The sequence below is a fragment of the Panthera tigris genome, chromosome C2 (genome assembly GCF_018350195.1).
Source record: "Panthera tigris isolate Pti1 chromosome C2, P.tigris_Pti1_mat1.1, whole genome shotgun sequence".
NCBI classification, from domain to species: domain Eukaryota; kingdom Metazoa; phylum Chordata; class Mammalia; order Carnivora; family Felidae; genus Panthera; species Panthera tigris.
In genome coordinates, this window is record NC_056668.1 from 139,571,508 (window position 1) to 139,598,415 (window position 26,908).

At 39.4% G+C, this 26,908-nt stretch overlaps 1 protein-coding gene across 1 annotated transcript in view; it reads right to left on the bottom strand.

The window, feature by feature from the left end:
• THRB (thyroid hormone receptor beta) overlaps positions 1-26,908 on the bottom strand; it is a 335,135-nt gene that overhangs the window by 261,698 nt on the left and 46,529 nt on the right. The window contains exon 2 of the mRNA XM_042956862.1: positions 23,921-24,017. The gene's annotated coding sequence lies outside the window, so the exon portion shown is untranslated. The remainder of the gene's footprint in view (positions 1-23,920; positions 24,018-26,908) is intronic.

Consider the following 26,908-nt stretch of genomic DNA (forward strand, 5'->3'; position numbering starts at 1 on the left):
GCATGCAAATATTTGGATACATGTACTAAAATTATACTTATTTGTCATCTATGCATTTATTAGGATCATCTGAAATTCCCATTGTGAGCAAGTACAGGTAGCTCTTAATTTTTTTTTAATGAAAATATATGTTTAGTGGGAAATTCCTATTGTACTTGAACAGAGACAATTCTATCGTTTAATCGTGTGAACAGGGAAAAGTTAGTTCTTAGAAGTAGAGGGAAGACTGAAATGTGAGTGACGATAAAACTGAGTGATCTATAAAGACATTTAGTTTCTGACCCAATGGCCTGTCAATTCTTTGAGGCTGGGTGACAATGGTTCTAGTATAATAGGCCACTGGTCCTTACCTCCTTAGAAGGGAAAGAATTGAAAAAGGCCTTCAAGAAGCCAGGAGGGATGTGCCACAGATAGGAAATACATGAACTGAAAACTTTGAACTCAAAAACTCATTAATAAACAGGCGAGAGTTTTTTCCTAATGGTAGCACTATCCTAAAAAAATCATCTTACTAATAAAAAAATTTACTACATCAATTTCATCTTTTTTTGTTTTCTTATAAAGAATAACAGAGAAAATCTTGGGGGAAAAAAGTATAAAGAAAACAAGCATTTCCCCAATACCACAACCCAAATATAATTGCATTTTAAATTGGGTATTTTCAATTAAATTGTGTTTAATTGGTTATATATTATATGTATATATATTATATACATATATATTTTTTCCAGTCTTTTGTTTCTGATGCCAGAAAGCATTTTGTAATCGTCATCTCATTTAACTCTACGAGGTAGGTATTATTCCCACTTTATAGATGAGTGTTGCACAGCCTGCCTAATTCCAAAGCCTGTGCATTTAAGTATTACATTGCCTTGGATGCAAATGTGTATGTGTGCGTGTGTGTGTGTATAAACACATGCGTGTGTGTCTATACATATACATTTATATATGCATTTATGCATTCATTTCTATATTCACATATGCACAAATTTCATAATTGTACCCCAAATGTTATAACTATACATAGTCCTTAGTGATTTATATTTGTTACAACATATCAAGCAAAGGTTCCCAATAAGGTCTCAAAAAGCCACAAGCTGAGAGATAAGAAAAGGTCAACTGCTATTTGTCAGGGGTTGAGCTCCAAGAAAGGAGAGTCAAGGGCACAAAAATCTTAAGAATGTTTTCTGACTTGAAAAGGGACCCATGTCTAAAGCCAAGAGAAATACCTGACTCAGGATCCTTGAAGTGGAAAGGACCTAACAGAATGTATCTGGGTGTTTTTTATTGTTTTGTCTGAGCCACTTTCCCCCTTCGAGGAATGGAAAGTACATAGGGTAATTCCTATTCAACACGAAGATTCTGTGGCAAGTCTCCCTAATTCAGCAAAGTGACTCAAAAAAAGACTTGGCATCTCCACTCTACCCCATGATGCTGAGCACAAGTCAAGGAATGTTTTTAAATAAGTGTGACATATAAACTCCTAAGCTTCATCATACAACTCTATGTGCAATCAATCAGTCTGAGTCCTCATTGGCTTGAACAACTTAGCTCTCAACAAGCTAATTCTTGTTCTCCTTCAGCCATGTTATTTCCAAGATCCTGACATAACTCCGGTCCTTGGGTTTTTTTAATCACTCACCACCATTATCTCAGCTTCTCTGGCAGAAAATTTAGACCTACCATTTACTCTCCCATCTTCATTCCTTGCTCCCACCCTAATGCATCAAATTCTGTCAATTCTTTCTTTTTTATACCCTGGCATTGGCTCCTTCCTTTACCTGCCCATTGCCTCAACCCTACTCAAGATTCTAGAATAGCATTCTATCACCATTACTTCATTATAGGCAACACTAAGAGAAAAAGGGGCCACTATTAGTAATGATTCCGCTACAACAAGTTTAAACCTGATTGTTCTGGGCACACTAATGGACTTCCTCATGTGCTTTCTCCTCATATTCGTTTTTCCTGCATACCACTGCCACATAATCCTTAAACATAAAGTGTAAGCTTCCTGCTAAGGTTTTATTTATTTTTCAAAAAAATTTTAAATGTTTGTTTATCTTTGAGAGAGAGAGAAAGAGACAGAGTGGGAGTGGGAGAGAGGCAGAGAGAGAGGGAGACACAGAATCGGAAGTAGGCTCCTGGCTCTGAGTGGTCAGCACAGAAGCCAGACACGGGGCTTGAACTCACGAACCGTGAGATCCTGAGCTGAGCCAAAGTCGGATGCTTAACCGACTGAGGTACCCAAGCGCCCCATTCCTGCTAAGGTTTTAAAAACCAAACCCATGTTTGATACCGCACTCAGAATAATGCCCAGGTTTCTCAGCCAAGTCTTTGTGAAGTGACTCCTCCCTAACTCTGCATTTGTCCCCTCCTACTCTGGTCTATGACCCTGCTATTTCAATGAAATTGTGGTACTGGTGGTCTCTCAACATACTGAGAGAACTTGGTGGCATCTCAACATCCCCCATTTCTTTGTACCCTCCCTACTCCTCTCCATCACAGAGTTCCTATTTCTTTCGAGTCCATTTTACTTTCCAGCCCTACATGCTTAACCATACCTTCCTATCAACACATACTCTATCACTTTAGTGCTCAGAGTATATCATCCTAATCTTTACTTTTGTCTGTGTGTGTCCCATCTAAGCAAACAGTGGTAAGAATAACTTACACCTTTAAAGAATTTTACATCTCATGAAACACCATTTTTTTTTTCTATTTTTCAGCTTTACTGAGCTATAAGTAACACAAAATTGTGTAAGTTTAAGGTATACAATGTGATGATTTCACATGTGTGTATTAGCTAACACATCCATCACTTCACACGGTTACTTTTTTTTTTAAGTTTGTGGTAAGAATTTTAAAATCTATTCCCTTAGAAACTTTGAAGTATATAATACAGTGCTGTTAATTATAGTCACCATGTTCTATGTTACACCCCCAGAACTAATGACCTTATAACTGGAAGTGTGTACCCTTTGACCACCTTCACCCATTTCCTCCAAATCCTGCTCCTGGAAACCTTGAATCTACTCTGTTCCTATGAGTTTATTTTCTTTTAGATTCCAGATATAAGTGAGATTATACAGTATTTGTCGTTCTCTGTCTTATTCCACCTAGGATAATACCCTCAAGTTTCACCCATGTTGCCATAAATGGCAGGATTCCCCCCTTTTTTTTTTTAATGGCTGAATAATATTGCTGTGTGTGTGTGTGTGTGTGTGTGTGTGTGTGTGTGTGTTGTGCGTACAAACTTTTTCTTTATCCATTCATCCATTGATAGACACTTATATTGTTTCCATGTGTTGGCTATTAAACATAATGCTGCACTGAACATATGAACGTGGGGGTACAAATACCTCTTTAAGGTAGTGATTTCATTTCCTTCGGATATACACCCAGAAGTGGGATTGCTGGATCAGATGATAGTTCTATTTTCAATTTTCTGAGGAACCTTCATACTATTTTTTATAACGTGTATACCATTCTTACCAATGGTGCGTCAGTATTCCCTTTCTCTATATTCTCTCCAATACTTATTTCTTGTCTTTTTGATAATAGCTATTCTAACAGGTATAAAGTGGTATTTTATCATGGTTTTGGTTTTTATTTGCCTGATGATCAGTGATGTTGAGCACCTTTTCACATACCTATTGGCCATTTGTATATCTTCTTAGCAAAAATATCTATTCAGGTCCTTTGCCCATTAAAAATTTTTTTTTCTAATCTTTATTTTTGAAAGACGGAGAGAGACAGAGTGTGAGTGGAGGAGGGACAGAGAAAGAGGGAGACACAGAATCCGAAGCAGTTTCCAGGCTCTGAGCGGTCAGCACAGAGCCCCCACGTGGGGCTCGAACCCACAAACCGTGTGATCATGACCTGAGCCGAAGTCAGATGTTTAACTGACTGAGCCACCTAGGCATCCCTGCCCATTTCTTAATTGGAATATTTGTTTTTTGTTTTTGTTTTTGTTTTTGAATTGTATGAATATTTTGGATATTAACTCTGTACCTGACATATAATTTGCAAATATTTTCTACCATTCCGTAGGCTGTCTTCATTATTTTTTGCTGTACAGAAGCTTTTTAGTTCAACGCAGTCCCACTTGTTTTGGCTTTTGGTGATGTCCAAAAAAATCATTGCCAAGATAATATTAAGCAGACTTCCTTCTGTGTTTTCTTCAGGCACTTTTCCAGTTTCTTGTCTTACATTTGAGTCTTTAATCTATTTTGAGTAACTTTTGTGTATGGGGTCCAGTTTCACTCTTTTGCACGGGGATATCCAGTTTTCCCTGCACCATTTATTGAAGAGACCATCTTTTTCCCCATTGAATATTACTGACTCCATTGCCAAATATTAGTTGACCATGTATACATGGATTTATTTCTGGACTATCAATTTTGTTCCACTGATCTGCATGTCTGTTTTATGCCAGCACCATACTGTTCTGATTTCTACAGCTTTGCAGTATAGTTGGAAATCAGGAAGTGTGATGCCTCCAGCTTTGTTATTCTTTCTCAAGACTGCTTTGGCTACTTGGAGTCTTTGTGGTTCCAAACGAATTTTAGGATTGCCTTTTCTGTTCCTGTAAAAAATGTTGTTGGGATTTTGACACAGACAGCTTTGGGTGGTATGGAAATTTTAACATGAACTTCTGATCTGTGAACATATCTTTCCATTTGTTTGTTTCTTCTTCCATTTCTTTCATCGGTGTGTTATAGTTTGCAGTGTGCAGATCTTTGACCTCCTTGGTAAAATTTATTTCTAAGGATTTTATTTTTTTTTGATGCTGTTGTGAATGGGAATTTTAAAATTTCTTTTTCAGATACTTTGTTGTTGGTGTATGGAATAGCAACTGATTTCTGTATATTGATTTTGTATTCTGCCACTTCACTGACTTTGTTTATTAATGTTAGTAGTTTTTTGAAGGAATTTTATGGCTTTTCTATGTATAAGGTCATGTCACCTGCAAATAGAAACAGTTTTACTTCTTTCTTTCCTATTTTACTGCCTTTTTTCCCCCCTTGCCTGTTAGGTTGTTGTTTATCACAAAGCACTTTCTAATAAATTATCTGATTTGATCCTAAAAAAACGGAAAGGGTAGCAATTATTTGTTCCCATTTTGCAGATAACAAAATGTGATCCCCAAAGAGTAAAAGATATAGCCAAGGTCATGCAGCCAAAATTCCCCTCTTCAAAATTTGGTAAAGTGAATAAAAATTTCAAACATTAAATAACAGCAACATTCACACGAAGGTAGAGATACAATCTGGCAAAATAGCATCAAAAGATGATGATTAGGGCAAGAGAGATAGATCCATAAGTAAGTGATTCTATTTCCAAAGCAGTGTTGGGAGAGCAAAGCAGTTCTGGGAGAGGTGAACAAATCTGGGGGATCTGACAAATGCCCCATAATTCCGAAGGCAGTACTCTGAAGGGTCAGGCAATGCAGCCTGCAAAAAATTTTTGTAGGATGGGCTATTAGAGTAGAAGTCTTGACCCACCACCATCACACTGACTCACTTAAGGTGAAAAGACTCTTTGGAAGGGGGAGCTGAAGCTGGAGAATTAAGTGCATAGAATTGCCAGTCAAAAGCAAAAGCTCCAAATATTCTTTTCAAATTACAGCATAATCTGCACCTAAGGGTTTCCATGGATAAGACTATGTCCCTTTTTGTTTGTTTATTTATTTATTTTGAGAGAGTGGTGGGGGTGGCGGTGGGGGGGGAGAGGCAGAGAGAGAATCCCAAGCAGGCTCAGCACCGTCAGCATGGAGCCCAACGCAGGGCTTGAACTCACAAACTGGGAGATCATGACCTGAGCTGAAATCAAGAGTCAGACGCTCAACCAAATGAGCCTCCCAGGCACCCCAAGACTATGTCCCTTCTTAAAAAAGTAAATACCAGCATAAAATGCTAAATAAAGCTGCAGAACAAGCAGCAGAGCCCAGATTCATCAACTTTTCCTATGTTTCCCAGCTGAATCTTTCTCTAATTTCAAGCAATTGTAAAATCCCAGTAATACCCAGTCCTACACTTACATTCTTAGAGAAAAGAAACAGATTTTAGAGAAAACAAGATGAAAAATATGTTCATTGGATACAATATTTGAAAAAAGATGGTCTAGATAGCACTTTCCACATTAAATATGAGGAAGATGAAAACAAATGATATGGCAAATATGAAAAAGAAAAAAACATGAAGAAAGGAGAAGAGGAAAGAGAAGAGAGTAAGGGAGAGAAAGGTATCAAAGACTAATGAAAAATATATTCTAGACAAAAGGCCTTAAGAAACAAGAAAAACATATACAACAAATACTGTGCGTCCGAGAAGATATTAAAAAGGATGAGCTGAAAGAATGAGGCAAAGACAAGATGAAAAGATAGTAGTAAACAGAAAAGGGAGACAAAGGAGCTCAAAACACAAAAAGATGAATAAATTTTGTTAAATGCCTTTTTGGTATCTATGGCCTCTATGATAATGATTATATATTTTTATATAATTTCATCCTATTGCTAGAGAAAGGACTTGATATCTTTAGTAAACAAAAATCTTTTACAAATAAAAAAATCATTAGACATATGATGAAATAAGATGCTCACATTAAAAATAAGAACTAATGGCCAATAACACAGATGCACTCAAACTTATTTTAATGGAAGGCAAATTATAGAATTTACTACAGACTGGCAAAAATTAAAAACTTTGTTAAAATTGTTAATGGAATGGGGACCCAAGCAATCTTACAGATTATTGGTAATGGCATAAAATTCTGTAATCTTTTTTTAGGGCAATCTGAAAATCTTTATCAAATATTAAATATACCACCTTGTTTGTTAAACAAGCAGCTAACACTGGTAGGAATTTATTGGGTCACATTTGCCCAAACTTGAAACTGAAATGTACAGTATGTTATTTTAAATTGCACTATTGCCTTAAATACCCACTCCCCCTTAAAATAAAAACAAAAACAGAAACAAAAAACAGAAGCAAACTCTGTATGTCCATCAGTGAGGTACTGGTGGAAAGAATTACGACACATTTGTACCACGAAATATAGTGAGCTTCTTAAAAAGACATTATTGAAAAGAGAAGGAAGAAATCTCCAAAACAATTTATTCCGAGAAAAAAAATGCAAGGTCAGAGCAATGAATAGGATAATCCCATATATACAAAGAAACAAAGAAAAACAAAGAAACAGAATATCCGTTTCTTTCTTCCTTGCCATGTACTTTCAATTGGTTACTAAATCAGGTGGTCTTCTCCCAAAGACCATGAAATGGTTCCCTTTTTCTTCAACCATATACCAGTCCAAGTTGCCTTTATTCTTTGCCTTATATTTCTGTGACAGCCTCCTAACTGGATTCTGACTATACACTTCCCCTTTTTCTCAGTCTACCTGCCAGCCATCCTAGGCACCTTCAGTTCCTTGAACAAGCTATGGTCCTCTTTAAAAACGGTTTTTTGTCTGGAACCTTTCCCTCTAAATCCAAGTCGGTGTTCTATTCTTCCTTCAGATTCCAGTGCAATTGTCACTTCCTCAGAGAAACTCACACACTCTTTTTCGTTGCATTTACTTATAATGTGTGTGTGTGAATGAGCATCAATTTGCATTTACTTATACGTGTGTGTGTGAATGAGCATCAATTTCCCTCTGCTGAACTATAATCTCTAGGAAAGTTGGTGATGTATCTATTTTTGTTCATCATTAAATCCTCAAGAAGGTAAGTGACTCAGAAATGGGATAAATAAATATATAATCACTCTAATCCATCCATCCATCCATCCATCCATCCATCCATCCATCCATCCATCCACCCATGTATCGATCCATGCTATAGCTGCACTAAAAAACATCTGGAAGAAACTAATAACCATGGTTGTTATCTAGGGATTGAGACTAAGGGAAATGATGGGGGTAAAAAGTAAAAATGACTCCCCTTTTATTTTAAGTATCTGAATTTGTTTACATTTTTACTAGTGTACTGAATAAAAACAAATATGTCATAACATATTTTGTTGATGACATGAGATCAAGGTTATCCTCAAAATGTCTTCAGCAGCCTAGAAAGGTAATTAAATAGTTTCTTGTTATCCTGTCACTAGGGCTATAATTGTAACTCTAAGAAACCTGCATATGAACACAATTCCCTTTTCTTGCCAACTCAATTCAGTTCTATTTCAAGCATAAACAGATCTCACACGCATTCTTACGTGTGTTTACATACTCATGCAAACACTCATTTTTTCCCCTCATTAAAGGTGTTAGAAAATTCTCCCAGGAAATTAAGTACCATTGTCATAGTCTTTTCACAGAAAGGAGCAATGTGTAGGAATTAAGATTCTCTTTACTTTTGATTAAAGAACAAATAAATCTCGTTAACCTAATTTGACCTTCCCTTCCCTTGACAGAATTAACAGCTCCTGCAACAATTCTAGAAGGCAAATTCTCAACACTTAGGGAAGAATTTTTTTTTTCAACGTTTTTTTATTTATTTTTGGGACAGAGAGAGACAGAGCATGAACGGGGGAGGGGCAGAGAGAGAGGGAGACACAGAATCGGAAACAGGCTCCAGGCTCCGAGCCGTCAGCACAGAGCCTGACGCGGGGCTCGAACTCACGGACCGCGAGATCGTGACCTAGCTGAAGTCGGACGCTTAACCGACTGCGCCACCCAGGCGCCCCAAGAATTTTTGGACTTAATAATCAAAGAGATCTTTCTTTGCTTTTATTTCTCTGTAACCTCTTGCTAGTCTCTCTCAGATGCCTTCTAGTCTGGAGGATTATCTCAGCAGCAGCAGCAGCAACCTGGGCCACACCAAGATGTAGCTGAAGAAATGTGCCTAAGATCTTTTAAGTTAGGTTTCCTGACATTGGTCAAGTTTGGACTTAGAATATCATCACAGAACAGGGCCCATAGAACAGAAAAAACAAAAAGGTCACTTAGCATTGTTTCCAGGGTTCTCGAATTGTTAAATGAGAGGGATGTTCTTGAATTGTCATTTATCAAATTCTGCATTCTTATGTGTTGGAAACTATCATAACCAGGAGAACTTCCAGAGTTGGAGATAAGGATTATAAGATGAAGTATTATGAGGTATTATCAATTCTATACTATACTATACTATACTATACTATATAATTTTATTTGATGGGTACAAAGAAGTCACATTCAGATGATATCCACCAGCACACTTAGGCCTGGGGGAACAGTGAAAGGAGAGCAGAATTTAGCAGAGATCTGATTCTGTGAAAATGGGTGAAAATCTATGACCTCCTTTAGAGGGCAGAATTTCATAAAATCATTCACTCAGTATAATTTCCACTGTTGGTATTATTCACCCTTAGTATAATTAGAGTATGCCATTTCTGATTGCAGAAGCCCAAGGATTATTCACTTGAATACAAAGAGTTCTTCTTAAACAAGTGACCTCTGGAAAGAAGTCAAGAGTACTTCCCAATATTCTAGCACACTCCAATAACTATGGTTCAGAATGTATTGATGTGTAAGTATTACACTTAAAACCTATGCATCACAGACCATTAGAGGTTAGTCAGAATAGAGGTTACCTTTGCGGCATGAGATTGACAGTGAGGAGGAATGAGAGAGGGAGCCTCCTGGGTGCTGGAAATGTTCTATAACTTGATGTGGCTGGTGGCTTCACAGGTATATACATATGTAAAAATTCATTGAGCCATACATTTATGATTTGTGACTGATATGATTTATGATTGCATAAATGTAATGCCTTGATTAAAATAAAATTTAAGTAAAGGCATAATTTTTCTGTAAGGCTTCATTGGGGAAGAGAAATTTTTTACCAAGAAAAATGGCACAACCTGATTGTCATTTTTAAGTAGACCTTAAATTCCTATTAGACATAGGAATTTTATGGTATGTCAAGAATTCTGTTATAAATGATGTCTTGCAGATGTCCTAAACATGGAGCTCTATTAATAACTGCTGGAGAATGAGAATCTAGTTTGAAATGCTGAATTTTTATTAATAATTAGGGAAAGACAACTGGCCACAAGCCTGCTATTTGGGAGAATAAACTATGTTGAAAATTTCTGCAACAGAAATTTCTTTCCACTCTTGGCTTTGACATTCTCACTTGTGTCTAGGGGAGCACCCAAACTGCCAGATGATTCCCAGACAAAAATAAAATACACTATAATTTTTACACACACACACACACACACACACACACACACACACACAGCATTTGTATGTACTGGAGGAGCAGAGATGGGCTGGTTGTCTTGTCACACTCTTCAAATACTGGGGGATTGCTCCTTCCTGTTATATCTAACATAAAGTACTTTTAAATGTTGGGAATTTTGAACTATATATCATAAAAATGGATCCGGCAATTATGTTGTCATTAGAATAAAAGGAATAATCTACACTTATTCTAAAGTCAGAATTCAATAGCATCATATGATGGTTTAATAGGAGATATGTGTACTGAGTAGCCAACAAACAATTGAGACATTGGGACAACCCGACCTCACCACCCTCCATGGGAAGTCAGGGCTGTGTTCCCACATGGAACTGGCCTACTGAGCTTCTAGGAAATTTCACAACAAATCATCATGTGTTAATCTCACCTTTCTCCTGAAACATTTTACCCAATCTCAAATATTAACTCTTACCCTAAAATTACAACTTCACATATTTCTTTCACAGCCTGTGGCTACAGGAGCACTCACTTATTTAATCATATGATGTACACTATGACTTTTTAAAAATCATCTTCCTTCGCCCTCTCTTTAAATGTAGACTTTCAGACTTCTCAGCCTAGATGCCTTTTCTTTAACCTCAGCCCCTATCTAAGCTCCAGGGTCCATCAGAACCTCTAAGGGGGGGGTTCCCAATTCTCTGCTAGACAGAGCCTCTCTCTTGAGGCCCGAACTTCCATTCTTACAACCCGAAAGTGAGCTCATGTTCTCTCTGCACCCAACTTTATGTTCATCCTGTGTTCCCGACGTCATAAACTCAAAACCTGAGCCATTGCACTCCCCAAACCCTTTGTTTCCCACCTCCTACCTTCCCATTTCTTCCCTCCATTCCTTCTACTGGCCCTGTCCTCGTCCTGCGTACAAAGTGCCTAGACAATATTCAGGGGCCTTCTCTGTAGCACTGCCTCCAGTATGTCCATGTATCTGTCCACCCCTTCACAGAGTTATTGTTTCTGAATGCAGATCTTACCACTTCCCCTCCCACAACCCTAACTCCTCAGTTTGGTATTTAAGGCCACTGAGCAACACAATTTCATCTAATTTCCTGAACTTAAACTTCAAACCATGCTCCCAGCCCTGTATCTCACGTTTGGTCATACCTCATGCATTTCTCCCCTCCCCACCCCTCAACTTGAAGTATCATCAGACCTTTGAAAAACAGTTCCCTTCAGTTGGAATGCTCTGCTCTCCCATGTTTATTTCCAGGTCCATTTCAAGTGGGAGATAGTCTAATTTTGTGACAAGACAGCAGACTTTGGCTTCAGATAACCCGAGTTCAAATTCCAGGGCCACCACTTTCTTCTCATCAAATCTCGGGTAAATTGTTTCATGTTTCTGAGAGTCTCAGTTTATTCACCTCTATACAGAGAGGATGGTAATAGTGTCGATATTATAGGATTGCGGAAAGGACTAAATGAGTTAAGACATAAAAGGCACTTAACACGGTCCTCAGTACTTAACAATGATTCATATTAGCTATTGTTATCATCATCGTCATTAGCCTACTTCCAGAAGATCTTCCCATCTCATCATTTGGAGTTAATGCCTTCTTCCCCTTAGTCTTTCCATAGTGCACTGTCCATGGCTCTAATTATAGTTATCAAAATATGACAGATGTAAGAGTTATTAATGTCTGCGTGCCTTACTTCACAAGGAGGAATAAATTCCATAAACAGTTATTAAGCACTAAACTACATCTTATCGGTAGCTTATACCTTGTGCTTTGGATTTTTCTTTCTAGTTATCCCATCATTCATTCCACCTTCCCATTCTACAATCATGTATAAGCCTGCAACCTGGACAAGGTGTTAGGGTCCTCACTTCCTCACTCTACATTTTTGCTAATAATATTCACCAAATCTTGCAGAGACTATCTTCTTAACGCATTTTATAATCTGACACTCTCTGGCCCAACTGGCATTGCCTTGGTGAATTATTGTTCACCAAGATAATTATAATTGTTTCTAACTACAGGTTTTAATCCAAGTGGCTTTCCAAGACAACTTTTGCGACCTGCCCTGTGACAGCACCTATGCACCTGCATTGCCAACCAAATACCAAACTGCTTGCATGCAGAGAATATATTTTGTTCAAAGTGGGTAGCTCAGTGCCTGGCACACAGTAGGCTATCAGAAAGCATATGTTGTAAATATGAGTGAATCATTACATTTCTTTACATCTCCATATACTTAGGTTGAATCTTTATCTTTACAAATGCCGACAATATGTATTGTAGGCCACAACATTATAGCTCTGAGTTGAATCAAGCGGCTAGGAATTCCTCCGGGGGGGTTAGGAATTCTGTTCCAATAGCTTCTGTAGGAGGTACACAGGCCAGCAAGAAGTGGGGACGAAAAAGAGGGAATGGGGGCAAATGATGCATATGAGATCATCTCTCTTCTCTAGGGCATGGAGTCAGATAAGTTCAAAGATGATTGAGACTTTGCCCCTCATTTTCAGGGACAACACAGCCCATGTAGAAAAATCTACCTACCCCTCTTATGGCTGCTGTGATGCAGCATCCAGATCCCCCTTCAGAGAAGAAGGGCTGATTCCCCAGCTACTTGGAGTGCTGCTGGTCCTGATGGATATTTCTTTAGTCAAGAAGAGGCCATCATTCAAAGTCACACCCCTTCCCAAAGCACCCCACATCCAACGACTGGTCCATGCTGGGTATAAAGACCCTGTCCCCTCAATCAACGTGGAGCAACTCTGAGGGATCATCCAGTTTTAGCCTTTTTGAGATTGGCCAAGACCTCCATTGAGACTGCATGGCAGTTCAACTTTTCTCTCTCCAGAGCTACTTCCTTCTCTTTCCCACTAAAGGTGTTGATCTCAAGAACACTCCCCAGTAAACCACCTCCTGGCTGAATTCTGTTTCAGAATCAGCTTCCCATGCAACCTAACCTGTGACAACCAATGACAATGAAAATGAGATGGAATTTTATAACAGCACATGCCATAACCCAGAGGGAAAAAAACTACCGGCCGATAGGCCACATTTGGTTCTTAGAATTCTTTTTGTATGTACCCTTTCAGGAGTTAGACCTGGTGAAGTACTTGTCAACGTTAAAAAAAAAAGTTTTGAAAAAGCTGAAAGCCTGGTGATAATGGGCCAGCACTTGCATGGCACTGACAGCTCTAACTGAGGGATGGTGTTCCATTTAAATGGTGCTCACATCCTCCACTGTGCTACGGTCCTTACGGGCATCCTTCATTCATTTCTTTTACCTGTTTAGCCCCAAAGGCATTTGAGTTTGATGGGTCATAACCAACTCTAATATTCCAGTTTCTAAGCTCAAGGTAGGCTACCTGCTTGGTCAGCCTACTTACCTCAATAATGTATACCTTTCATCTGGCTTTTCCTACAAAATATAAGCCTCTTTGCAGGCTGGGTCTGTGTAATTGTCATCTTGGTAGCTTTCCCCCAGCAGATGCCCCAGGTTGGTGAACACAGCAGTTGTTCAAAGGATGCATGTTACACAAACAGAATTAAATAGAAGACCCCTTCACCACTTTGTGGTAAGGCAGTGTCTACTTTTCTAGAATATTCTAAAGGAGCCTCTGTGTCGCTTTGATGTATGAAGATATTTTCCTGACACACAGAAAGAAGTTGGGCTCTCCTCTTCAGAAAACATGACTATCAGTGTGTTTCCAAAGCTTAAGGAGGAAGACAGGTTATTGAAGTGGTTCAAAAACCAGGGGCAGTAAATAGCCCATATCACAGGCCTCATTTGTTTATCTGAAGCCACCAACAGGAAACCCCCAGAGGATCTGGCTATGCAGAACCGGTCCTGGCTGTGCTGCCCAAGTGCAGGTAAACGGCTTCAGTAATTGTGATCTTTGGGCAGTCAGTCAAAACGCAGAGTCAACACTATAAAGGGGCAAGTGCTCCCACAGAGGAAAAATTATCAAGTGCTGTTCGACAGAATAATAGGTGACTGCTGACACTTCACCTTTTATCATTATAGCGATACTTGGAGAAAAAGTGTAGTTAAGGTTGTCAGAATTTCATTTTAACCCCCTCTTTGAGGCTGTTAAAAATTCACTCCTGCTGAAACTTGCCTTTCAGGTTCTCAGCCAGATTTGTGCTTTGTTTTCAATCCGTTGTCTCTAATGGAATGCAAAATGTAACGCAGGGCGAGAAAGGTTTCTTTTCCAAGGATCCTTCCGCAAACTGCTTCCTACCTCAATTCCCCTTTCCTTGTTCACTCACTCTCTGCCAAAAGGTTAGCTTTAACATCCAAAACAACCCCAAAGATACACTCAGCTGAGAGAAGATTCAAGGCTTTTGGCAGTGTTTATAAAGATCGCTGAAGCAATAAGCAATACTCAACAAGTAAGAATCTGTTCAGCGGTGTTCACTAAAGGGAATCACAACCTTCGAACACTGTCAGTGTCCATCACGGATGTAGTTGAATCAACGGGGATTTTTATAGCACTCACTGAATGAAAGATAACTAATGACAGGTCAAAAACGTCTTCATAGGCATGACATAGGGTGACAATCTCGTAGGAAGGAAGGGACGGCAAACATCGTCCCGAGACTACGTTTGTATAGCAAACCTGATTTTGTTTAGACTGTGTGCCCTTGGCACTCAAAACTTCCCATGACCCTCTCCCCAAGTCATCTCCCACTGAGGGCAAAATGCTAGGAGAAAGGGAAAGAACTGATGACTTATTGGTCAGTTACTATATGACACATAGAATGCTAGGCACTTTATTATATAAGGTAGTGTGACGATACCACGGGGTATGACACACCCCTCATCCCTACCCTCCCACTGAAACAGACTTTAACTGTATCTACCTGTGTATACATGGCTTTAAAATGCTCCCAGGCTTGCTTTGCTTATCTTAAACTAGAGCGGCTGTCCAGCTAGACTTGTTATGTTGATCGGCATATGAGATATCACGGTATATAATAGAGTATTTACTTTTGCAGACATCCACCAGTTCTTTGATAGACGTGTTAGGTCTTGTGTGTGCCATCCTTCCCATTACAGTAGTCCCAGAACCTGGGAAAGTGCTATAATAAGCCTTTTATTATAAGCATTTCTGCAATACTTTCCATTTGCAAACTGCTTAACAATCAACTCCCCTCTTTATGTCTCGCAAGAAATCAGATAGCTCAACACTTGTTAGCTTTGTTTTACGGCTCTGAATCCTCAGGCCCAGAGTTCAAAGAAATCAAGGGTTACACAGCCAGCTCAGGCTTAAGACCAACACAGCTGCTCTGTCTTTATCCAGCCTCTCAGCCAGGCTGCCCAGCTGCTTCCCAATCCTTTTACCGAATACACACATATATATTTTTTTATTTTTAAACTCTTGGAATTAAGAAAATTAGAGTAAGAATATTGGCCCCGATTCTCCATTTTTAGCCTGAAAATCTCACAGCCTGGGCTTTTGCCAAGTGTTGCTGGAATAATTTTGGCGGACCTGAAATAGCCCACAGACAAGTTCCCTCAGCTGGTAGAGAAGCAGAGATGGACGTCTTTGGGGGCCATTTTGCCCAGCCTGTGTCAGTGGCAGAGAGGAGGGAAGGGGCATCCAAGGCAGAGTTCTGGCATGCTGCTCAGCCAGGCAGAGGAAGCCATGAAGCAAGCAAGTGGGGAGGTGAGTGGGCAGAGCTGGATGGCCTTGAGAAGCTTCTTGGGCGGGGGGCAATGGCACCGCTCAGGGACATGGGTCACAGCCATCAAAAGGTAAGGCTTAGGTGGCCCTGGCTCTCCAGTATAGAATTTGGGGCCATTCTTTCAGAAAATGGGCGGCAAAATTCGGTCAAAAGCATAAAGAATAAATACAGCTTTGCTCTGGAAAAAGGTCTGGTGGAGAGATGTCCCTCTCTCTGGAGTCAGGCTATTTTTTTCTACTGTTCTTGAATAATGCCGTCATCCCGTATTTGTGGCAATAAAAACGTTTATTATCCCACATCATCATTTCATAATGTCTGTGATACTTACTATTACATTCTTGTTAAACTTTGTTTTTAAACTGTAATTTTGTGGCTCCTTGATATATGTGCAATAACTGCTCAAAATGTTTCACTTTTAAATTAAGTGCTGCTAATAATATTTCTGCGAGTGTCAAGAAAGACAATTGTCTCAGCTTAGAATACGTACTTATGAACTGGGTATCCCTTTCCATTCTAATTCCAAACCTAATTAGTTTCTAGTATTCAATCCACTCCTCTTTAAGCAGCTTGGGTTAGCTGGTTATTCCCTCATTTTCAAAAACAAATACTTCCTCCTCTTGTACTCTCATCCCCCCCCCCAAAAAACACTCGCATCATCATCTCCCCATCATCATTACCAACATTAGCGGAGCACTTTCTATATGCCGGACATTGTCCTGAGAATTTTACATGTGCTGATTTCTCTTCATAGCAGTAATAGGAATTATTATGATCCCTATTTTATAGATGTGGATACTGGGGTGCAGAGAATTTGTACAAGATTTGGGACACATGCAATCTGGCTGCAAAGCCAGTCTCCTTACCGCCCTACTCTAAGGCCCCCCTCCTGGTAGCCTGCCGAGTACGTTGCCATTTCCAAAGCACTTTTCTTTTGCTCCTTACAACCATGCACAATATTTTGTTTAAACTGGAAGCCCTTTTTTATTTCCTCCATATCTGGGGAAATTACATAATGCTTTGCTATTGTTGAATTTATTGAAGGTTTAGCTAATTTTTTTTTTCCAAATGTAAACTCTAGATTTAATTGAGAATTAATTCTAGATTTCACCGAAAGTAACACTATGGGGCGCCTACGTGGCTCAGTCGATTAAGGCTCTGACTCTCGATTTCAGCTCAGGTCGTGATCTCAGAGTTTGTGAGATCGAGTCCTGTGCTGGGCTCTGTGCTGACAGTGTGGAACCTTCTTGGGATTCTCTCTCTCTCTGCCCCTCCCCCACTCACATTCTCTGTCTCTGTCAAAATAAATAAACATTAAAAAACAATAAAGTAAAACAAAAACAATAAAGTAACACTATGGACTTCTCCGTCTAAAAAATGTTAAAAGTTATTATCAACTAGAAATCATCCTCAAATTATTCTCCATGGTTTCTTTTTCCCATTATAAAGTCCTACATTTTTTCCAGGGGATGTGCTGAACTCCAACAGAAATGGAGTATATTTAAATGTGTCTTAAGTTATAACTGACTGCATTTCAAAATCAAATACTTTAGGCTTCACATATTTATAGTTATATGAGTAACATTTGTACTTATATGTCCAGATTTATATATTCCAGGCCAAATTCCAGAAAAGGATTTTGAGGTTTGGAACGTATACTGCTTGGAATTTATATATACCTCTGTTCTCCTCTCTTGATGTGGAGAGTAAGTAGTTTATTCTACTTTTTAATATCTCTACTTATATTCACACAGTTTCTAAAAAGGACATATATGATAATGTGGCCTAGTAAAAATAAATGCTAAATTCCTCATTGAATTATTGTTTCTTTTCATGCCTACTCATTTATAGTTCTTAAATTCGTTGTTCTCAACTTTTGACATACCATCATTAAGGGGATTCTGAAAATTCTGTAGAAAGCAACTGAACTGAATTCCGTAGGAATACAAATAACACAGATGCCAGTATCTGGATGTATGCATTGCTCTTGGGGCAAAGTCCTCCCATGCCTGTTATTTACTAACGATGTTTAGGACATTACAGGGAGGTCCACGGGAGAACAGATCAGTGTTTTGCCTGCCATACAGAGGCAATGGGAGTGCTTGAGAGGATTACACACCCCATGTCATTTGAAGAAGCAACCTAGGTTCCACGCCTCCTTATCATAACTTCCTCTGTCCAGGGCCTCACACGTGTGTGATGGTAAACGTCCCCTCCTACTGACAGTCACACAAATACCCCTGCTGAACAATGAACCTCCCCAGAAAGCATCTTAGGGAAGCTCAGGCTTAGTTTCAGCTTCGTGGCCCATAAATATCGGCATCAAACAAGCTCTAGGGACACCGGGGAAAGGTTAGTGTGCAGACCAAGGTTCACAGCACATTCCAGTGCTTAACCTAACCAAAGGACATAGACCAAGAAAGCTTTTCCAAAACCAGGCAGCTGCATTTCATCTTTGCATATTGAGACCAAAGAAAATAAATACCTGCTGTTTCAAACAGCTGGGTAGTTTGCTGGAATGCTAATGAATCACCAAAGTCATGGATGGTAGTGATGTTTTCCTCAGGTGGCAGGAAGGCCCCATGAGGAGGAGTCCTACACCTTGCCAAGCTTTCAGACTACTGAAGGAACAGAATGATATAGGACGGGGATCTTACATGTTGAATTTTAAATCCAACCTTCATTTTAGCTAATGGTCCTTTTAATTCTTTGGGTTCAAGGCCCCCCAAAATGAGTTTTAAAACTGGGAGTCCACCATATCTTTGGATTGAAAGGGAAATAGCATGAACAGATACTAACTCCTGACTTGAGGCAGGATTTTCCATTTTTTATCCCAGCTTATCCGATGATGGCCATTAATAGATATTTTTATATTCCCATAACACAGAAGAGAAAGATGAGGCTCAAAAAAGTTAAATACTTCACTGAAAATTACCCAGAGTATATAGCAGAGTCAGGATTTGGACCCAGGTCTGTGAGATCCTATGCCCATTTTCCTTGCTTCCTTCTTGGGATAAAAATATATTTTCCTGGGGGATTTATGGGAAGAGACGGAAGTTTCAATATGATCCCCCAAAGCATACTTAACTTGCCTTCTTTAGGCTCAGCAGTGTAGAAAGACACTTGTCATTCATGTTCCCTTCCTGGACAAGTACACAGAGGCTATTTGTGGAAGATGAACCTGCCTGTACAAGAATCAGCACTTTGAGAGCTGAAGAGAGGGAAAAAACTTGACTTGTTCCTAACCTTGGACTCAGTCTGGTGGTGTGACAGATGGGGGTTTCCCTAATTGCTGGTCCTGCCTGCCACAGCAGCACAGAACTGTGGGTATGGGTGGCATTCCCCTTTTCTTTGGACTACATTTCACTCAAGGGCCTTCTGCTGTTTTCTTGAGTGCTTTCAAATAAGACAATAGCATAACCTTCTTGGAAGTAGTTTGACTCCTAAGTTTCAAGGAGCTTCCTTCTTTCATTCAGATAGGTAAGAGCACAAAGCAATGAGACATCATCAATAGCACCAAGGCGTTCAGCCAGGCATCTCCTGACTTATAGGTCACACACTGCAGTTTAAGTGCGTGTATGTGTATTAGTGCACAAAAGTGAACACAACTCCTTTGGAAACCTTTAGTGATTGACATCACTCTTCATCTAATTTCTGAGTATCCCCCTACCCCTGTCACCCATTAGGGAGACCTCAGCATACTGATCAGAGGCTTTGTAAATGTGTTCTTTGGTAGTTCCAAGTGTGTGTTTAGAATTTCAACCAGTGTAAGGGCACCTGGGTGGCTCAGCTGGTTAAGTGTCCAACTTTGGTTCAGGTCATGATCTCACAGTTTGTGAGTTCAAGCCCCATATTGGGCTCTGTGCTGACAGCTCAGATCCTGGGACCTGCTTCGGATTCTGTGTTCTTTCTCTCTCTGCCCCTCCCCCATTAGCACTCTATCTCTGTCTCTCTCTCAAAAATAAACATTTAAAAAAAAAAAAAAAGAATTTAAACCAGTGTATGGGATCCCTGGGGGAGAGCAGAAAGAAGCTGGAACTCTCTGGCAATTCATTTTTGGTATAGATGCCTCATGTGGCATGCCCCATGAAGTTCATCACACAGCTGACTTTCAGCAAGATGTTCACTCACTATCGGTGAGGAGATTGTTTTAAAAATTCACTCTAGGATATCCACATACAAAAGAATAAATTTAGACCTTTTCTTCACACCGTACAGAAAAATTAACTCAAAGCAGATTACAGACTTAAATGTAAGAACTAAAACTGTAAAACACTTAGAAGTAAATGTAGGAGAGAATTTTCATTACCTTGGGATATGCAAAGCCTTTTTTTGTTTTGTTTTTCATTTTTTGCATTTCATTTTTTTAAGCATAATTTGTCAAGTTGGCTAACATACATGCAAAGCCCTTTTGGATAGAATTCCAAAAGCACTGGCAACAAAGTAACAATAAATTGGGCTTTATCAAAATTAAAAACCTTTCTGCTTCTGTGGAGACCATCAAGAGAGTGAAAAGACAACCCACAGAATGGAAGAAAATATTTGTAAATTATATTTCTTATAAAGAACTCATATCTAGAATATATACAGAACTTTTACAATTCAATAATGACAAAACAAGTAACTCAACTAGAAAATGGCTAAGGATCTAAACAGACATTTCTCCCAAGAAAATATACAAATGGGCAATAAGCACATGAAAAGATGCTCAACTTCTTCAGCTATGAGGGAAATGCAAACCAAACCCACAAAGGGATACTATTTCATAATCACTAGAATGGCTATCATCAAAAAGACAGATAAGAAGTGTCGACAAGGATGTGGAGTAAGTGGAATGCTTACACCTGATGATGCAAAAGGAAAATGGTGCAGCTACTTTGGAAAAGTCTGACAGTTCCTTAAAAGTTAGACAGAAAATTACCAAATAACTCAACAATTCTACTACTAGATATGTATCCAAGAGAAACGAAAACATATGTGCACAGAAACACTCGTGCAAAATGTTTGTGGCAGCATTATTCATAACGGCCCAAATTCAGAACAACCCAAATATCTACCAACTGGTGAATGGATAAGCAAAAGAGGTTATTATCCATGCCATGGAACATTATTTGGCAATGCAAATGAATGAAGTCCTGACACATGTATGTATGAATAGAATATGTATGAACCCCAAAAATATGATGCAAGAGATTGAAGTCACTCACAAAAGGCCATAGATTATATGATCCATTTTCATGAAATGTCTAGTTTAGGCAGGTGTATAGAGACAGAAAGCAGATTAGTGGTGGCCTAGGGCTGGGGTAGGAGTTGGGGAGAAATCCATGCTAATGGATTTCTTTTTGAGGTGATAGAAATGTTGTAAAATTGACTGTGGTGATGGGGGCACAGCTCTGTGTATGTACTAAAAACCACTGAATTGTACACATTATAGTATGATGCTAATGCATTTTTGGGTCACTCTCCAGAAGAGACCAACTTTTATAAGAAGACACTGAGTGGGTGCCCTCATCTCCTGGAAGTCACCGAGGATGGACATTATACTCTACTCAATGGGTGCTCGAATTTCTGATTTTCTTTTTCTTCGTAGGTAAACTGTATGTTTCGTTTTCTATGGCTCTTATTTTGGAATCTTTGTAAAGCAGAGTTCAAAAAAGGTGTTCTGAAATAAGATGCATGGAACTAAACCATTTACCTCATTACTTGAGGAGTTTCACTTTGGTTCTTTTCATCAAAAATCCCACAGTTTCAAAACTGCTAATTTATTGCTAGAATAGTTCATTGAATTGGATAGAAGGAACCTATAAATAGAAGCTGGGGCTGCTGTTTTGCTTGTTATCAGTACTGTTGAATGACCAATTGCATTCCCTTTAAAAATGTATCAATTGGGGGCGCCTGGGTGGCTCAGTCGGTTGAGCGTCCAACTTCGGCTCAGGTCATGATCTCATGGTCTGTGGGTTCGAGCCCAGCGTCGGGCTCTGGGCTGACAGCTCAGAGCCTGGAGCCGGCTTCTGATCCTGTGTCTCCCTCTCTCTCTGCCCCTCCTCCACTCTCACTTTGTCTCACTCTGTCTCTCAAAAATAAATAAATGTAAAAAAAATTTTAAAAAATGTATCAATTGGTTCTTTACTATTCTTAAGCAGAAGTATGAATCAAAACACTAATTTATATCATTTAAAAAATAAAAATGACACATTCCCCAATCTAGAAGTCAGGAGACAGAGCAGCAATTAGAGAATTCAACATAGGTCATGATGAGCTCCGGGTGATGTATGAAAATGTTGAATCACTATATTGTGCACCTGAAACTAATATTACAGCATATGTGAACTCCTTGCAATTTAAATAAAAACTTGAAAAAAAGAAAAAAGAAAGCAACATACAGTCACTTACATTCAGTTTTATGAAGGAAAAACTGGATATTTTTAAACATTTAGACACTGTTAATATAATTAAAAGCTGTCATCAAGTTTTAAGTAAGTAGAATTTATTGAGGGCAAAAAGACAGCATTTGGGGGAGATTATGAACACTGGATTTGTAAAAGAAAAGAACAGTGTTTGAGGATTGGTTTGGCATTTTTGATGCTTTGAAAAAGGAGACTCGAGGACCCATCAAAGCAATTTATTATCTGGGATGTGATATGTAAATTGGTCATTTCATCGCTTAGAGATTTGTTCTACGTATCTGAAAGTAGACTCATAATGTAAAACCACAGCCAGCCATCAGTGGGTACACAGAAACACTTTCCTCTGTCTCTTTTGCTCTTTCATACTTTGGCATGCAATAATGAGTAAACCAAGAGAGCATATATTCCTTGCAATCCCAGGGTAATTTTTTATCAGTGTTAGCCGGCACAATGAAGTTGGCCCCCACATGCATGTGCATTTTAATTTTAGCGCATTTGACAAGTCTCCTTTCATATGGAATTGACCTCGCAGCATTGGGGGTGGCGATTCTATCTGTAAAGGTGAAGAGGAGCTCATTTGGTCAAAACAAAGCAAGTTGCTGGTGGAGAAGTCATCTCTCTGTCTGTCACGCTATTGTAATTGTCTGTCATGCTATTGTAATTGTAGCTTCTCCAGAAACATAACAAGTGACAACAAAATGATGATTCAAAGCCACAAGTATCACCCTCTGTATTGTACTACAACTGATTATGGAGCAGTGGCAAAAAGGATGCTGGGTGGAGAGACTGGAAATGCCTCGTGATGAATACCAGTAATTAACCCTTATCTGTTAAAAAAATGGGATTGAACACTACAAAGATTCCAAAATATGAGTCACAGAAGCCTGCATGCACAGTTTACCTGTGAAGTGAGTGGAAATCAGAGCTTCCAAGAGCCACCCGTAAGAGCATAATGTCCCTCCTCACGACAAGGTAGGGCAAAAGGAAAATGTAGACATCAAAAACTCAGGTCATTGAAAATAACCAAAAAATTTCACAGATACATTTTTGTCAACATTTTGCTCCCCTCGGTCTACCCAAAAGGTACAACGGTGGCAAAAGTGACCAATTTGAAGTTATGACTCCTTTTTTCAGCTGATCGACACAATGATAAGGAATGTATTGTCAAAAGGCAGGAAACTGTTACACAATTTGGTCCTGAATAAAATGAAAATGCAGAGCTCTTGTTCAAAAATTGTGAAGAATTTCAAGATGGTAACAGCAAGACCGTAACTAAACCAAGCACAGGTTGCTGTCCATGCAGCCAGCCCGGCCAAAGGCTAGAAACAGAGAGATCTATACACGTCTGTTGTCTTCTGGCTAATTTAGCTTCTTTTGGCAGAATGCACATATGTACAGACCCTACAGCTTAGGAATGACCTTGTGTCACTTTCTCATTTATAGAAACCAACACCCAGAGAAGCAAAATGACTTGTCTAAGGTCATGAGTTGCACAACAGAGCCAGCACCAAATCCCAGGTGACCTGACTCGCGCACAGACATTCTTTCCCCTACACCAGGTTGCCAGTCTCCAGTTTAAATGTAAATAATTAGGAAACACTAACTACAAAAAGGGGGCACAGAGGGAAGGACATTACCTCATCAGAACTTCCTTTTCAACTCTTCTGTGCAAATAATAAGATGCGGTCTGAAACTCCGTTTCAAATTCCTTTTCTGCGTCAACTCTTCCACGTCCTAGGAAAAAGACATCATATGACAGCTTCAGACACTGAAGCAAATTACCTTTGCCGAGAGCTCACTTGAGCCCTTGGAGTTAACGATCACAGACCAAGGTGGTTATTAGTGGATGGTTATGAGGCAACACGTTAGTAAACTAATCAGTGTTCCTGTACAAATATTTAAAATAATTCTGAGATAATTTGAACTTTAACACTGAGCTAGCCAAACCCATTTGTAATCTGAACCCAAGGTTCTAATAAGTTACTGCCTTTTGGATGTCCTTCAACATGAGGGACATTTTTAGAAAGATTAGCACTTGAGTGGAAACAAAGACTGACATTTTCAACGTAAACATGAGACCTGGAGTCTGTTTAATACAAAACATGATGCATGTGTCTTCCTCACTCAGGTGCATGTGTAAATTTAGTACATCAAAATATCTGTTGCAAGGACACTGTCGTTAAAAGATACTGTACAAATCAAATATAAAGGGAGCTTTAAAAGCTTATGAAAAAAATTCAACCATGTGATGAAAGAGTTCAAGGTAGGCTGGCAACCGCATGATGCAATAAAAAAAAACTGTCCAGAGAGGTAAAAGACACCTGCCAACCCCCCCCCCCCCCCGCCCCACCACCCTCCCCGACAAGGCACAGGTATTAGGGCCAGATAGATCTCTAGTTCAAATCCCAGCTTCACATATATTTTACTTCTGTGAGCCTTGGCTAATTCATCTGCAAAATGGGGTTGATACTAAAGCCAAACAGCTAGATCAGATGCTTTCTGGGTGCCTCAGTGATCTCTGCAATCTATGATTCACACACCTTTAATTATATCTTATTGAATTGCCCCTCAGAATTTTTACTGGGGGGATTAAAATTAGTTTTGCATGCCCAACGTTTTCCATAACTTTACGGACTGTAGGTAGCAACAGGAAAAAACAAAATATTCTCTGGCTTGGATAAATTTTGGCATAATTATAGGTCTGGTGTGTGGAAAATGAGGGCCGGATGAAAATGGTGCAGAGACATGAGTAACCCAAAGAGTCTGAGGCTACAGCACTTACATCTCATTAACCGCCAATTACTGTATTTATAATTTAACACAAAAAGGAAAAACACAAATGGGGTTTAAAAAAAAATCCCTTTTATCTAGACTTCAGCTTATACTTGGCCGCTAAAGGCAGATTTAATGCAATAAGTTGAGAAAGGGAGTAGTTAGATTGAGAAACGAAAACACTTTTTGATAACATGTGAGGCTATAAAAATGGCTTGGCTGAATCTATTAACCAAAGATAAATAATACCCTGCAGGAGGAAAAGAAACAGCTTTTTCTGGATCATAAGGTCTGGCATGTTTTTAAAGACCTTGCTTTCACTAAAAATGTAACACATCCAATTTAAAGAGACATTTAAAAAATTTTTTTGTTTTTAATGTTACTTATTTTTGAGAGCAAGACAGAGCGTGAGTGGGGGAGGAGCAGAGAGAGAGGGAGACCCAGAATCTGAAGCAGGCTCCAGGCTCTGAGCTGTCAGCACAGAGCCTGACCCGGGGCTCGAACTCACGAACCGTGAGATCATGACCTGAGCCGAAATCGGACGCTTAACCGACTGAGCCACCCAGGCGCCCCAAAGAGTCATTTTTTTAAATTCGTGATTTCATAACACTTTTGCATCCGAGATCTTGTCTCCGTTCGGATGAGACCATGTTCAAGACTTTCATCAAAACATGGGAATAAAAATGGCCCTCAGTTATTTGTGTGATTTCATTATTAATCTCCCCATGATTCCTATTTCTATTATTACTGTTGCTATTCTCATTACCACTCCCCCTACTAATGCTGTTACTACTACTGCCTCCACATCTGCATTTCTAAATGGCCATGTGACGGGAATTCTAATGAATAACAATTGATTGTTCAGCCCCGGAGTCTCTGGCTGGCTCTCTCCGTGAGTCTATTTCTGGTCTGTATCTCAGCGTAGTCCATGGGCCAGAAGCTTTATCACCTGCGAGCTTATTACAAATGCAATCTATGGCATCCGAAGCTCTGGAGTGGGGGCCGGGAATAAGTGTCTTAGCAAGCTCACCCAAAGATTCTGATGCTCAGATTTGCAGAGGAAGTGACCCAAATGCCAGAGAACAGAGGAAGGAGGGATGGGAAAGAAGTGAGGAGGAACACCTGGAGCCACCACCTGCAGACTTGACCTTGTCTGCTTCAGGGCAGGCTGCCTATGCCAAGGAGAAGAAAGCAAAGTCTGAGGCAGCTCTGCAGGAAAGAGAGCTCCTTCCTGCCCCAGGATGCGGTTGCAGAGGCTCCTGCCTTCAGCTTCCCGCCTCCGAGAGGAGAGGCACCACCAGAACTTCCCCCAGCCATTGCTTGTCTCTTTTGCCTGCCAAATATTAAAAATGACAAGACTCCTTATTTTTCATCAATGTAGGCAAGTCAGATGGAATTAGCTACGGTTTCTGAATTAGTATTTCTTAAGGTGTGAGGTTTATGCGTTTCAGGGATGCAGTGATCCTCAGACCCACCGAATCAAAATCTCTGGGGGTTGCAGGAGGCTTTAAAAAACCACCCCTATGCTGTGTCAGATGTGATCTGCTGTTCTACTTTTTTGGCCTCACTTGAAACTTAGTTTGGGATGAGGTTTCACAATACATGCTCTAATCCATCTGTCTGTCCTCCCTCCCCTCTTTCTTTCCTTCTGTAATAAAATATTCTCAATAACACAAGCTAATTTAAAAAAAAAAATACACACAAAGAAGAAAAGAAAAAATTACCTGTACTTCCATCACCCATTTTGATAAAGTTATATAAAATAACATATATTGATTAAATAAAATTAGGATAAAAAAGGATTACATAATATCCATGAAGAGATAACCACAGTATATTTTTAACTTGTCACC